Genomic DNA, 16621 nt, shown 5'->3' with positions numbered 1-16621 from the left:
TAATTGTTCTTCCTCGACACATATCGTCAAATGAGATGTTCTGCCTGATGATAATAGATGTATATATCAGCCAGAATCTCAATCAGAGGTTACTTACTTACTTACAAATGACTTTTAAGGAACCCGCAGGTTCATTTTCGCCCTCACATAAGCCCGCCATCGGTCCCTATCCTGAGCAAGATTAATCCAGTCTCTACCATCATATCCCACCTCCCTCAAATTCATTTTATTATTATCGTCCCATCTACGTCTCGGTCTCCCCAAAGGTCTTTTCTCCTTCGGTCTCCCAACTAACACACTATATGAGTTTCTGGATTCGCCCGTACGTGCTACATGCCCTGCCCATCTCAAACGTCTGGATTTAATGTTCCTAATTGTCAGGTGAAGAATACAATGCGTGCAGTTCTACGTTGTGTAACTTTCTCCATTCCCCTGTAACTTCATCCCTCTTAGCCCCAAATATTTTCTTAAGAACCTTATTCTCAAACACCCTTAATCTCTGTTCCTCTCTCAAAGTGAGAGTTATTATTATTATTATTATTATTATTATTATTATTATTATTATTATTCACTAGTTATTCATTTCTCTTATCTCTCCTTTACTCTTTATCCTTGTCCCTTTCTCTTATTTTATCTCTTCTACAGCTTCATATTTCTTCCTTAAATGTTTATCCATTTTCTTGTTTCACCTATATATAGATTCCCCATAGTTATTTTTTGTATTCTCCTTTTCATATTATTATACTCTCTTATTTAGTTCTATGATTTTATATATTTTTTTATTTGCTATTATTTTGTTATCTTTTGTTACTTCTAATATTATGTTTCTTTTTGTGTTTCTTTCTCCGATTTCTACCTTCATAATTCATATGATTTATAGTTATTTATTCCTGCTTCTTATTTGTATCCTTCCTTCATGCTTGGTCTGTCTTTTGCGCCTTTCTCTGTATTTATTTTCCTCATCATTTTTCTCTTTTCGACACGAATAACATCTGTCTACGAGCCCACAACCGAAATGTTTGCGACCGTCACACGAAAGAGTCACACTCAGCGTAACTTTGTTTTAATATCTAACAATTCTGCAACGGTAAGGGCTAGGGTAGTAAAAAGTCATACGTAAAATGTTCAGAAAATAAAAAGATTTAAATATCTGTAAATTATGTTATTGTAACTATAGAAAATAGAAGGATTGGAGAATGCTGAGTTTGCAGTGAAAGACTTGCCCATGGGCAGAACGCTTATATATGTATGTATGTATGTATGTGTATATATATATATATATATATATATATATATATATATATATATATATATATACGTAATATTACATTTATTACAGGTTTAAGAAACTGGTACCTAAGTAAAATTTACACGTTCAAGTGTCCTGCCTCGCCCAAGCTACTGGAGGTGGATTAGCGCACATTGCGCATGGAATCGGAAGAGAATCACGAGATTTCAGAAACTGCAATCGGGTTCTGTATAATTTAAATGATTTTTAGTAACAGCGAATAAATTTATTAACAAACTATGCGCGCACTATCTGCTACCACAAAGGTAGTGTTACGTCACAAAGTATTGTGTAACAATACGTTAAACTTAAAAAAAAATTGTTCTAAACAAGTTACTTCTCTTCATTTTAAATTTACACGCGATGTTTGCAGAAAGAATTATTGGAACCTTGACTTCACTGTGATTTTTATTTTATTTCTCGTCTATCTTCTCTTCTCATAATTCAATTTCTATTCTTGTTTAATTTTCTTGATTATTTGATGTTATTAATTTTCGCGTTATTTTCACTCTTTTGTGTTTCTTTCCTTTAGTTATGTTTATGTTTTGTTCTCCCAGTTTTTCTTATTTTGTTTATTTTTTAAATATATGCTTCTTCCTCTGCTTTAGCTCATTTCTTCACTGTCACCTTCCCCCTCTGATATTTTATCTCGGTATTGATTTCCCACCTCTCAAGATGTTCGAATCTCTTATTTTTTCTCTTCGCAACTATTTCAGCCTATCTTTCCTCGGTAGTATTGATGTTTCTTTCTTTGACACGACACATCGATTCTACTGTGTTGTGGATGTTATCTATGAAGTAACGGACAGATGGATGGAGAAGGCGTCTTGGACATCTGGAAGAAAATTAGTCACAACTCTTAGTGTGCCATAAATTCCCGTTCGGTCTGAACGCTGCTCACTTCCGAAAGGACGCCCTATGCAGCCCTCACCCCAGCATGCACCCTCCTCAGACCTCTCAGCAGGGCTGCATCCGCATTCCTGGACGGGACGGGCTGACAGCTCACCAGTTCCACGCCTCCACTGCAGTAGTTCGTCTCTCTGTCTCTGACGTTTCATTTTCATATTTTTTAGATGTCCTTACATTTATCTTCTCTTTTTACATTAACCTCACGCCTCAAATCCTGTAACCTATTTAACCCGTGAGTGGTCGCTATTATAAGATTTTCTCTCTCATTTTTTCAGCATTGTTATAGATCTTTAGTGACAGTCACCAGAGAGTTAATTTCTCGTCTATCTGACTTCTAACTCTGGTAAATAGCAAAGCATTTCTCAATATTGTTTGGTAAATAATTTGGTAGTTTTGAAAGTTAGACATCTCACGTAGTTGGTTATAATGACGGTTATGTTCATACGTCAAGTGTGAGATCTCTCACTGTGACCAATGGCGTTACTATTCCTTGCGGTCAGTTTCTGTAAGTTCTCATGTTGCTATAGGCCTATCTGCAGAAGATTCATTGTCTCCTTCGTGTGTTTACATACCTATCATCTTGGTGCAATAACTCGTGGTCTACAAGCTGCATGTGGCCCGTCGATGTATATTTACTGTCAATCTTAAAATTAAATATTGTTATTTGACAATTATAAATGCATGTCAATAATAATAATAATAATAATAATAATAATAATAATAATAATAATAATAATAATAATAATAATAATAATAATAATACATTCATAATTAATCAATATGTTGGTTTAATTGATTCTTATTGAATTAGGGATTTATAAAATATAATGTGATGTTACTAATCAGCGATGTATGCAATGGAAAGGAAAAGGAACTGGCCACACTAACCAATTATCTCCTGGGTTAGTTGCGTCATGAGTGATGCTTTATTGGTGTTATTTATGAGGTTCAAACCTATCTTTGGACAGTTGACTGAAGAAGAAACACTAATGTGAGAACCTATGAAGGAATGAATAATTTAAAATCATGCTGAATAATAATGCACGTTATTCCGTAGTGACGAAAAAAAATACTGTGAGAGAAATTCTCACGCGCGACCACTCACGTAAGTTTTACTGCAGAGACCTATGACTACTGCAGAGACCTATGACGGGTTAAGGGGTTAAGGGGTACTGTATAAACGATTTTGCCTTCCTCTAGCGACAGATCTGGGCATATTATTACTTGCCTCAACCACACCTTTTAGCACGAGAAGTATATCGTGTGAATGAATGAATGAATGAATGAATCAATCAATCAATCAATCAATCAATGAACGAACGAATGAATGAATGAATGAATGAATGAATCAATCAATCAATCAATCAATCAATCAATCAATCAATCAATCAATCGGCTTAATGTATATAGGCGTACGTAGGTATGTATGTATGTATCTGTGTATGTATGTATGTATGTATCTATGTATGTATTTATGTATGTATGTATGTATGTATGCATGTATGGTCGTGTAATTGCTCTGACCTTGGTAAAATGAATGAATAAATAAACAATTAAATAATATATAAATGAAGATAGATAGATAGATAGATAGATAGATAGATAGATAGATAGATAGATAGATAGATAGATAGATAGATAGATAGAATCAATCAATCAATCAATCAATCAATCAATCAATCAATCAATCAATCAATCAATCAATCAATCAATCAATCAATCAATCAATCAATCAATCAATCAACTTAATGTATATAGGCGTATGTATGTATGGGCGTGAAATTGCTCTGACCTTGGTAAAATGAATGAAAAAATAAACAATAAAAATAAAAATAAATGAACGGACAGCAGACAGATAGATAAAAACATGAAAAGAAGAGATGTATGGTCAGTACTTCATACACACAATATTCGCACATGTGCTATAAATCGCATGACTCTTCGCGCATTACCATAATATTGGAAATATTGAGTACGATACTTACAAAAAAACAAAAAAGTGACATTAAATTAGGTTAAAGAAAACATTCAGTAAAAAAGAATCCAGACAAGACTAGAACCCGAGGCCTAATACGATCTCTCACAGAACTTAACTAGGCCTACAAAACCACTTTGTCACAAGCCGTAACGTTCATTGTTTTGATCATTCTAAAAGACATGACGTTTCTTATCATCAAGTCTCGTCTGAAGTTCGAATAGCAATTTAAAAAATGCAATAAACTTAATTAAATGTATTTGTAAAGAACCCTTCCGCACATTCTACATTCTGATTCTTATCTCTTTCAATGTCATGTTTTAATCGGCAAATGGACACGGTCGTAAGTTTTGTTAACAGGCGCTTTTGACGCTGGACAGGTGCGATGCTCAATTCTTCGACATCAGAAATATTATAGCCGGACAATCTTTTTGTTCGCCATGGTACATAAAGGAATAACATGCCTAGCATCACGTTCCCTGCAACTTGAGGAAAGATTGTCGCATGGAATCTGCGTGCTTGTGGCATCTTCTGAAAACTGTGGGAAACTTTGGATCCGTACCAGCCATTGTTATGTAACTGGTAATGGGATAATGATACGCCGCGGCCGGCACACGGAGCACGACTCAAACCCCGAGGACCACTTGGCTTCACTTGTAATTAGCTGTGTGTGAAATTAACAGAGATTCTCTTTTATATCAGATTAGCATTCGGCTGATTTTGTGTCATATATTATGCAGCAGTACTTCATTGAACGACGCTTTCAAGTGTAGAGCCTATTCTGCGTCGAGTGATTTTATATAAGAATTTGCCAGTCACATAGCAAGACCGATTATAAGGTTCAGTTTTTATTCTTCTTCACCATTATCATCATGATTTAATTTAGATTTTAAGACCTTTCCAGCACTGTCTCGGTCTTCCCAGATCTTGACAGTTTCTTGGTTAATAAGAAAAGGATAGATATGTAAATAATAAGGAAAGGATGGATATGGAAAATGATCTTTGTTCTTCCTGTAGATACTGTTGTTCCAATTTTGTTGGTATTGTTTGATATCCGCACTGTAATGTGTAATCTTTGACGAATGTACTAGACTGGACCGACAACGAAATAACATTTTAATCGTGATTGCGAAAATCTACGATCTGTACTTCAGAGTTTGTTTTCGGAGTTTTCTTTTCCTTATAGAGACTGCATCCACTGCACAAGTTATTCAATTTCAAAATTCAAGAAATTATCGGAAAATTTTGCCTGTAACCCTCTGAAGAACAGGATCATTTAACGTAAATCCATGACACGGGATCCACAGCTTTACTTCCTTCACAGAGGAAGCCAGTCTTGCGAGTGTTGCCAATTGTTACCAGATATCACCATATGAAGTAAAATTATGATCCTACGTACTGAATGACTTATTTACTTACCATACTTTACCATTATGTTGGAAGGATATTCTAAGTAATTCAATAATTTGTAACATATTTTCGTAAGCAAACTATACAAGAAAGAGATCAACATGTTAGGTATTTTGTCTGGCAATATGAAATTCATTGGTTTAACTAAACAATTGATTCACGAGACCTAACCTAAAAATGTATTTTGTTTGACCACCTTAAATTATTAGTACTAACTCCGAAAACCGAATATAACCATGAAATATATGCTTAAGAATACTTATTCCTAATAATTTTGCTATTCTAGTTATAATTGGTGTCTCCGTGAGCATAATTTTATTCCTTCTTCATTATCTTCTTTCGGTTAAATCTAAAAGAACAGAACGCCAGTAGGGGAAGTTATCCCCACTCTCTCAGCACGCTTTACGCTTTCTTGGTGGAGTCGCTGCCATGCTTTTTCCTCTTTTTGACATTATTGTAATAAAAATCTAAACACGAAAGAAATTCATTAAAATGTGAAATGGTATTTCTATCAATTACCCACCTGCATTATCACACCCAAGTATATTATATTTATTTACACTTACTTGACTATATTTTTGAATTGTAACCACAACGCAACACATAAAATAACTATTATGTATTAATATTAATATTGATATTAATTAATTATTAGCATGTTCAGATTTCACTAGCTTCCAGTAACCGGCTCAGAAATCTAGTACAATTTTAATTTCATGAAACTCCAGTCTATCTCAGGTGCCAACATTTACAGACACAAAATCACTACCATTTGTAGTAGGCCTATTTATCAGTAGTATTTAAATTCGAAACGAAGTTGGCAAAAGAAAATTCAACCTGCAAACTAGATAATCACCACAATCCACTGGTAATGGGAAAAAAATGGTTAGGTTTCACCCTTGGGGTATGAAGTAAGCTGACCCGGACTATACATTTTTTCACCTTTCAAAATCCCTCACACTCTGCCGGCCTTAAGGCCGTGGATCTCGGATAGAATTGCATCATAGCCGCTAGACAATCGAGAACGAATACAATCATGTAGTATAAATTAGACATAATTATGTCACGTCGATTGTGTGTTCGTAGCATTGTAGTCTGCGAATATGTTTTCTTTTGTCACTTTTCCGCCGATTCTTGTTGCTTGGATATGGATGTAGATCGACACCTTATAATTCCAGACTTCATCTTGTTACATGCTAGGTACAATCACGTGTAATAGCTCTTTGAAAACTGGACTTTATGGACAATCTGTTTGACCTTATTTCACATTCAGCTCTGCAAACAATATAGCGGCAGCGGGGTAACGGAGTCGGTGACGTGACGTGAATAGACAGGACACAGACAGACACGTCCGTGCCCTCGCGGGTTCGAGCCCAGACACCTGCGTTCGCTTGCTCTTGGTTCACCTGTCGTGCTCAATGAATAATTGCAGATAACTAGAATTTATAAAATACTGTGCAGAAACTAGAATGGATGTGAAGGTCAAAGTGATTACTTGACAGCTGCTCTGATGTCTAAGTTTTATTTCGATCCTAGCTATCTCTAGCAGAGTATAACAGCCATTCCAGTTGTCGCGGATGTTACATTTTTACTGTTTTCAAACTCTATATATTGAAAATGAAATTACTTTTGTCAACTTTTATTATTAGAATCAATTTAGAAGAGCAGTATAATTTTAAAGAAAAAAAGTTGTTTGAATAAAATTTATTATTATTGCAGAAAATGAACAAAAGGTTCCGTCACGGATGTTACAAGATTTGTGAACTCACTTTACACCTTATTAACAAAAAGTGTAAAACCCATGTCTCTGCCTCAAGCAAAAAGAGATTCATTCTCATAATGTGCATATTATCATATGGTTACTTAATTCAGTTTCAATTGTACATAAATATGCATATTGGAAATTTGTAATTTGTACATTCATGTGTTTTTTACAGTTTTTAATGTTTTTAATATTTACGTCAACAATGTATATTTTTACCAATATACAATGGCGTTTGCTACAATTTGAATGCAGTACTTTTCACACGTAATCAATAAGTAAGTTTTCGACAGGATATAATTATTCACATTTTTTGAAAATTTATTAGCCACCTAATATCTCTTAGATAAATAATTGAAACATATACATTTTACAGATTCAAAATTTGATGAATGAAGAACAGCCAAATGTATTGCTAAACAACTATTAACGATTAATTGTAACAGCATGGTAACATACTGCGACACATAAGATTTTATCAAATTGTATCAATTATCTATTGTTGATTTTATAACAAATGTTATTTAAATATAAAACGGATTGATATTATATCACCATTCTACTCATAATTCCCCGGTAATTAATTACAAATTCAACAATTGAGTATTTTTTACCAATATTTTATTAATTTGCTGATATTCGTAATTCTGTTAATGACTTAATGCAGGATATAATATGTAATACTTTTGTCAATTTTAATTATTTTATATGTGTTTTGTAACATGAGTTATATGTACCAGAAATCATATCGACTTTTTCCAAATTTACATTTCCTGGAAATCTTTTTTAAAATAAATATTTTTCATTAATAAGACATAACTACATAAAACTCATGAAAGTCCATTTTGTCATGCATAATACCATGTAAATTTTAATTTGTTCAAGATTTAGATTTCGTGTTTCTTAACAACATCTGATGATGCCGAAAAGGCGAAAACGTTAATATTTCATATACAATGTTATAGGAAATAAACATTTGCAAAATAGATAAATCTTATAGACTGAACTTGAAACTTTTATTATAATGTATATTTTGATGTATGTAAAAATCTTGAAGTACAATTTTGATGCAATGTTTTTCACAAGATATTTATAATTATCAATGTCTGAAGAGCCACACTAGGATGATGAAAACGTTAACAATTTAAAACACAATGTAAATTTATAATTGAATAATTTGCATTAAAGATAAGTCACATGATTGGACAGTATTCTCTTTGAATGGAAGAAACAGCTACAAAATATTTACCGGTTATATTTTTGTGAATTAATTGGTTGCCATGAGATTTGAATAGCAAAAAACAAATAGGTCTATAGGCCTACATGGATAACTGTTAATCAAATACGTATACTAGTCTAACAGTTGTGACAGATGAGACCGCGTTTGTGGTTTTTCTCGAAGTTCTCCTGTTTCCCCACGTTAGGCATCAACCTCATTCTGCCTGTCTCCATTTCATAGCTTTCCACGAGGCACTTAAGAGGCTGGTACAGGCACGAATGAGGTTGCCTGGTCAAAGGATGACACCTTAGTGTAGTCAGCTGTTATGGGTTGGGAATGCGCAGCATAAAAGTTTTCTGAGATGGACGTACTGAAGAGCTAAGGTTCGTCTTCCCTCGTCAGAACAACGTAACATAGATGTGTGTGGATAAAATCTACGAATTCCTCGCCCACTGTGAGTTTGTCACTCTTGATAATAGCAGTAAAGATTTAGTAACAGTGATTTAGTGAATCACCCATAGTCTCGCAAGATAGGTTTTGATGCGCTGTCTTCGAGAACATGTTATAATTTATCGCTAGCAGACGACATTTTTCAAGATAAATCAGTTCTTTTCATGCCTCCCTTCATCTTATGAAATAATTAAAATTTGAGACAAATTGTTAAAATCGATTTCGAGTTCATGCCATTTTGTGTCGTTGATTTTAAATAATTATTTTTTCGTACTACTCTCGCTGTATTTCATGTGCATAATTTCCTGATAAATTGACTAGTAATTATGGGTTATGAGATAATACTACCTATATAATATCAGGTAACGCGTGTGGTTCTCAACCAAGCTGTCCACGGTTAGATTCTCGATTTGGGTGAGATTTGTCTCCATTCCGTGAGACGGGACGTTTGTTCCTGTCTTCTGCCTACTTGTTTTGGGACGTCTCCGCTGTGGTCCTGCATCGTGCTGACCACATGGTCAGGGAGGACCCTAATTGTGAGTTTAGTGTTGTCTGAAGAAAGATGATGTAGCGCCTCAAGAATTAGAAGAAGAATATTCACCAATATTTTATTATACAGTGTGATTAGCGAGATACTTAATGTAGCTCCTTATTTTAAAATGTTTGAAACTTGATACTTATCACTTGTTACTCAGTGAACCGCACAATAAAGGAGTTTCTGCCGTGCCATTCTGTTAAGAAGTTGGTTTGAAAAGATACTGAAAGTGTTAGATGATAATTTCAAGTACGATAATTAATACAAGATTAAATTATTACAGTAGATGCGCATGTATGTGTATGTAAACATAAAAAGTGACATATAAACAGTAGTATGTAGGAGTAGAGATATTGATGTGAAGTGGGCCAAAGGCGTTAGGATCGGGGACATCAGGGACCTTTAGCCTATGTACAGATACGGAATTAAGTTAGTTAGTTAGTTAGTGAGGTTTAAAAAGGGCGCGTCAGCTACTCTGGCTATTTGCGCCCTTATCAAAAATTCTTTCAAAACTAAAAACAAGCAATACAATAAACTGAAAGCTAACACGAAACTAAAACTCGTTGTCACGGTAAAAACGAGGTACACAAATGCAGTCTCCACAAGATGATTCTTAAGAAATCATAAAAGTGAGCAGTTCTCGTAACCTAGGTAGTTTTTTTTAGTTGCTTATTTAACAACGTTGTATCAACTACGAGGTTATTTAGCGTCGATGAGATTAGTGATAGCGAGATGGTATTTGGCGAGATGAGGCCGAGGATTACCTGCCATTCACCTTACGGTTGGGAAAAACCTCGGAAAAAACCTGACCAGGTAATCAGCCCAAGCGGGGATCGAACCCGCGCCCGAGCGCAACTTCAGACCGGCAGGCAAGCGCCTTAACCGACTGAGCCACGCCGGTGGCTACCTAAGTAGTATTTCAAAAGAGACAATAAAATAATAAAGCAAAACCACCAGAGATAAATTATCTGGCTCATTTAAAACAATAAAATTTTATAAAATATTCGGATGTAAAAGGTCCAAAATGTAAAGTTTGTTAAAAACATATACTAAACAAATATAATCTCCGGATGTAAAGGGTCCGGAGGATAAGTAAAACGGGTCAATAGAAAACTAAATCACCCTGTCAAGTCCTGTATTCGATAAAAATCTTCGAACTGCATTTGTACAATTAAAATCATTTCCAAGAGTCGGCCGAATTCCATATTGGCGACGAACAGGATCATATTTTCTACAATACAATAAAAATGTTCCACCGTAAGTGGAACATGTGTCAGATGACAGTGGCCAAGAATACGGAATTAAAATTTGGAGCGAGTCTTGATGGGAATCCACCTGTATGTACGCAACAATTTCACTCGACTGTCCACAAATAGTATATATAGGGTAAAGGTTAGTGATATTGTGATAAGCCTACGAGTAATATTGTGATAGTTATTTTTGAGAATTTATTACAATTTTATTGAGCGAGACGAAGATGGGCTTTTTGCGCCAACGTATTAAGAGGATGTTCGTGGATAAGTTGTTGCACAAAACCTGTCCTTCTCTCGCTCAGAAAAGTGTAAAAAATTCTCAAAAAGAACTATCACAATATTACTCGCATCACCTTTACTCTACAGGGGCTCTTGTTTACTGCACATGCGCAGTGTTTTCTGACTGAAACATAAAATAAGGGAGCTCCAAATTTTATTTCCGTATCTGTATATATGTACCACAAAATTACATAAATTACTAAAAAAATACAAATACAAATATCGGAATCGTTTCACATTAACCTTACATTTCGGAGAATGGTGCGCATAAGAGGAATGTTACGTGTCTAACAAGTTGAGATGCGAAGCATTAATTTGTTAACAAAAGAACTACGATGATGAGGTTTCCTTTGTAATTTATAGCTGTTGATAGGGTTTTATTTTCGGACGTCGTGATTTCTCGATAACCCCTCTCCCGCACGACCGCTGTGCTTAATTACAAACGCAGAGGAGTGCCGGCGGTTGCGACATCTCGACTTCGTATCTGACCGACAACGCGTTGTGCTCGAAATCCATGCCAAACCTACGGAACCTTTACTTTCTAACCGAAGTGATGTCGTACGATTGTATGTACAATAAAATATCCATGTTTTCCTTGTATAGTGATTAAAATATAGGCAAATTACGACATTGTGGTTTTTCTTATACTGTATATAGTGACTCTAGCAAGAATAGACGTTACGAGTAGGCCTATCGCGTTTTCTTTACAAAATTCTCAACAAGAGATCTTTTAGACTGTTGGATGTGTTAAGGTCTGATATAATGTAAGAAAAACTCGACTGTGGAACCTTGGTTCCGGAGAATTTGACGTAAATACGTTTCTACTAAAATTACTTTTTAAACATTGTGACCATTCCATAGGCTTATACAGAGTGTAGGCCTAAGGGTTATAAGTACCATTATTTTAACTGATGATTGTTTATGTCATAAGGAAGAAAAAATGTCCTCACAATTTTTATATATTTGCAACATTTAACTAATTATTAAAGTTTACAATAATAGGCGTTTGGCAACGTTGCTGGATGGGGAGGAGAGAGCTTACAAGTACACAGTACAGCTCAAGCGGATACAGACATACCGGTACACAACAGATGCTCTGTTCTAATGCGTTGTTTACACAAAACGAACAGCAAATACAAACTTTCAATCCCATTAATAGAACTTTATGGTAAATTTCCATTTTATTTAACAATATTGGCAATATTGGTCAATTTTTTTAATTGTACGTCTAAAAAATAAACAATAATGGTTTACTGCACAAAATCACACGAACTTTCTTTAGATGCAACTTTTTAATCTCTCCCGCTTCCATAAAGCAGTACCATTTTTAAAGAAATTTCTGGTTGTGTGATTTTCGAAACGGGGTAAGAGACTCCCAGTTTCTAATACTCGTTGAGAAAGTGATACAAAAGTTCGCCGATTAGGTAACCTTCATTGCGGAAAACATTGATGGTACATCTTCTTGCTTCACTTGAATTACGACGACTTTCTCCATAAATTAATAACATATGATGTTCCTAAACTGTGAATGAATACCTGGTACCGAACTGTCATCCGCTTGACAGTAAACCTATGGACAGGGAGAACTCAGCTGACATGTACATGTACGTACGTCTGTGCAGAGTTCTGCCTGCTCAGCACATTGCCATATCTTTCACGCCAGAATATTAACAAATTTAAGCTTGCAATTTAATTTAATTTCAAGAAAAACGTAACAGAACACACAAATATGTATTTAAACTAATATTAACTCTTTGCTAGATATACCTACTGATGTAATTGTTTTCGTAATTTTACTAACGATATAAGCAGTATAACGCGAATAAAATAAGAGAGGAAATTTTGGGGGGGGGGGGGAGGGAAACTATCAAATTTTGATGCTATGTTGTATGGATATTTTTTGATTCTGTAGAATGTCCCAGACGACTATAAAAAGGACGGCACTTATACCTCTTACACCCTGTATACATATTTACTCAAAAGAAATCCTCATTATGGTATTTGATTTTCAAGTATCTGATTCGGAAGCGCCACGGTCCAAATACACTGTGTGAATGAATAAGTGAAGCACGAAGAAGCCGGAGTGAAGTGCTATGGCAGAGTATTATTTCTATGCTTCCAAGTTAATTTGGAATCAGTACACTCATTAGAACCAAGTACTCAATTTCTGAAGCCGATCTAGCCCTGTGATCTGGCAATTACTTATTTCTCCTTATTTATATTAATTTACATTTTTGGTTGGAGACACAATTTCTTTATATTATGTGGCTAAGAAAGCAAGCATGTGCACAGCAGTCCGCTATTGTATGTATTACTGAAATTACTAAGCGAATTACTATAACGTTTTAAATTTATAATGAAATTTTATATTTACGTTTACATCAGGCTTCGGCAAAAATGTAATCGTGAATAGTGACGTAGCAGGGGCAGCGCAGTAAACTCAGTCACGATCTTTGTTTAGATTTTGCAAGTTTTCGTTCAGAAAGCAATTGTTCGGAAATATAATGAACTATTGAGGACTACTGAAAAGGCTTGTGAAGTAACTGATTTGGATCAGATACTGTATGGAGAAGTCAATTCAAAATGTGTCTTCAGCGACATATCTATGCAGATGGAAAACAATTTGAAAAACAAGGATAAAAATGGTGATTTTGGTCCACTTTGCAGATTAAGAAACCAAATTACATTGAAGTTATGTATTAATATGACATCAACCTATGTAAGTATAATTTGAAGCTCTCAGGTGTTGGTTTAAAATCTAAAATGTAGGTAATGTAAGCCTATCTAATTTTATAGGAAACTCAAAAAACTGAAATAACTGCAAGTTTTGCTATAGCTCTCACATAGCAGGAAGCAAGTTTTGAAAAAACGATCACACTTTGACACACTACTGTGAAGGAAATAATAAGATTTCCCTAAGAAGCCTTTAGCATCATGTAGAGGCCTGTCTTATGTTAACTAATCCACCAAAATCTCAATTTTGAAAATTTTGCAGTTAGCAAGTTTTGCAAAAACGGTCCTCTAGGCCTAAATGTGTTGTTTCCAGTTATGCATGATATTTATTATTTTATTACCTCGGATGACTCGATTATTTTGGCAACATCTAATTCGAAAATGGGTTTCTTTTCCTTTTCTTAAATTTCGTTATTTAATTTTTAGATAGACTTACTTTTCCCCTTTGAAAATAGCTCTGTAATGTTCTTAATGAACTGGATGATAGCTGAATATTATGTTGAAGTTCATTTATTGCACCAAGTCGTATATAAATACAACTTAACTCGTGGCAGTAATTCTGTGACATCATGATTATTCATTCATGAAAAAGTTCGATGGAGTTAATATTCAATTAAGAACCGAGCCCAACCTCTATAGTTGGAAATGACCGTTAAAACGCGTTCTGGTCAGAAGCTTCATGCGAACTTCCAAATTACGCTGTTGAACACACATGGTTCAGCAGATTCGCACCTGGGGGTGAGCGGGTTGCCGTGTCTGCAGGGGAACTGTCGCGTTTTTGCACGACCAGGAAGCGCAAAGTGATTACTCTGCTGATTTAGGGGCGGATGCCTGTCATCAACCGCTTAGCGCGCGGCCCTTGGTTTCGGTTGCCAGGTTACCGGCTTTAGCGACACTACGACACGCAGTATTGCGAGGAGTACAATAGTAATTCAGCAGCTTTCAGTCAAATCCCTTGTGATTATTATTTTAAACTTAATTCATGATGATTTCAACTGAATGGGTTATGTGCGTAGCTGACGAATTTGCCAAAGTGATAAGACGGTACTGGAGTTGTAGGGGAGTGAGAAATGTCAAACTCCTCTCCGCTTTAGCTGCTTCACAAATCTCAAGATCCACGGAGAATCTAATCGCGTTAATAATGTACACTTTCTCGTTACACTCTTAGTTCGCAAGTTTAACGGAAAAACTGAGAAAAAAACGCTTAGTAGTAATCACAGCAGTAGTCGTACCAGTAGCAGTTGTAATAGTTGTAATAGTACTTTATGACTACCCCTCGTAGTAGCAACAGTGGTAATAACAGTAGCAATTGCATTAATAGTAGTACTAGCAGTAATAGCTGTAGTAATGACAATAGTTGCAATAGTACTAGCAGCAGTAGTAGTTGTAATATCAGCAATAGTAATAACAGTAGTATTGTAATAGTAATAGATAATTGCAATTAATAGTTGTACTAGTAATAGCAGCAGCAGTATGAATACAAGTGTAGTAGCAATAGCAGCAGTAGTAGCAATAGTAACAGTAGTGACAATGGTACTAGTAGAAACAATAATACCAGCAGCAGTGGTAGTAGGAGTAATGGCAATGCTACTAGTAGTAACAATAGTACCAGCAGCAGTAGTTGTACGAGTAGTAGCAATAGCAGCAGTAGTAGCAATAGTAAGATCAACAGCAGTGGTAGTAGGAGTAGTGGCAATGGTACTAGTAGTAACAATAGTAAGATCAACAGCAGTGGTAGTAGGAGTAGTGGCAATGCTACTAGTAGTAACAATAGTAAGATCAACAGCAGTGGTAGTAGGAGTAGTGGCAATGCTACTAGTAGTAACAATAGTAAGATCAACAGCAGTGGTAGTAGGAGTAGTGGCAATGCTACTAGTAGTAACAATAGTAAGATCAACAGCAGTAGTAGTAGGAGTAGTGGCAATAGTGGCAGTAGTGGCAGTGCTACTAGTAGTGACAATAGTACCAGCAGCAGTGGTAGTAGTAGTGGCAATGCTACTAGTAGTAACAATAGTAAGATCAACAGCAGTGGTAGTAGGAGTAGTGGCAATAGTGGCAGTAGTGACAGTGCTACTAGTAGTAACAATAGTAAGATCAACAGCAGTGGTAGTAGGAGTAGTGGCAATAGTGGCAGTAGTGACAGTGCTACTAGTAGTAACAATAGTAAGATCAACAGCAGTGGTAGTAGGAGTAGTGGCAATGCTACTAGTAGTAACAATAGTAAGATCAACAGCAGTGGTAGTAGGAGTAGTGGCAATGCTACTAGTAGTAACAATAGTAAGATCAACAGCAGTGGTAGTAGGAGTAGTGGCAATGCTACTAGTAGTAACAATAGTAAGATCAACAGCAGTAGTAGTAGGAGTAGTGGCAATAGTGGCAGTAGTGGCAGTGCTACTAGTAGTGACAATAGTACCAGCAGCAGTGGTAGTAGTAGTGGCAATGCTACTAGTAGTAACAATAGTAAGATCAACAGCAGTGGTAGTAGGAGTAGTGGCAATAGTGGCAGTAGTGACAGTGCTACTAGTAGTAACAATAGTAAGATCAACAGCAGTGGTAGTAGGAGTAGTGGCAATAGTGGCAGTAGTGACAGTGCTACTAGTAGTAACAATAGTAAGATCAACAGCAGTGGTAGTAGGAGTAGTGGCAATAGTGGCAGTAGTGACAGTGCTACTAGTAGTAACAATAGTAAGATCAACAGCAGTGGTAGTAGGAGTAGTGGCAATAGTGGCAGTAGTGACAGTGCTACTAGTAGTAACAATAGTACCAGCAGCACTGATAGTAGTAGTAGCAATAGTGGCAATGGTACTA

At 35.6% G+C, this 16621-nt stretch overlaps 1 protein-coding gene across 2 annotated transcripts in view; it reads left to right on the top strand.

Annotated features, from left to right (window-relative positions):
* Positions 1 to 16621, top strand: part of cv-c (crossveinless c) — a 1115617-nt gene that overhangs the window by 131290 nt on the left and 967706 nt on the right. The gene's annotated exons all lie outside the window — the stretch shown is intronic.

Source organism: Periplaneta americana, chromosome 3 (assembly GCF_040183065.1).
Source record: "Periplaneta americana isolate PAMFEO1 chromosome 3, P.americana_PAMFEO1_priV1, whole genome shotgun sequence".
Taxonomy (NCBI): domain Eukaryota; kingdom Metazoa; phylum Arthropoda; class Insecta; order Blattodea; family Blattidae; genus Periplaneta; species Periplaneta americana.
Note: the sequence above shows the minus strand (reverse complement) of the source record. Positions and strands in the feature narration are given on the sequence as shown.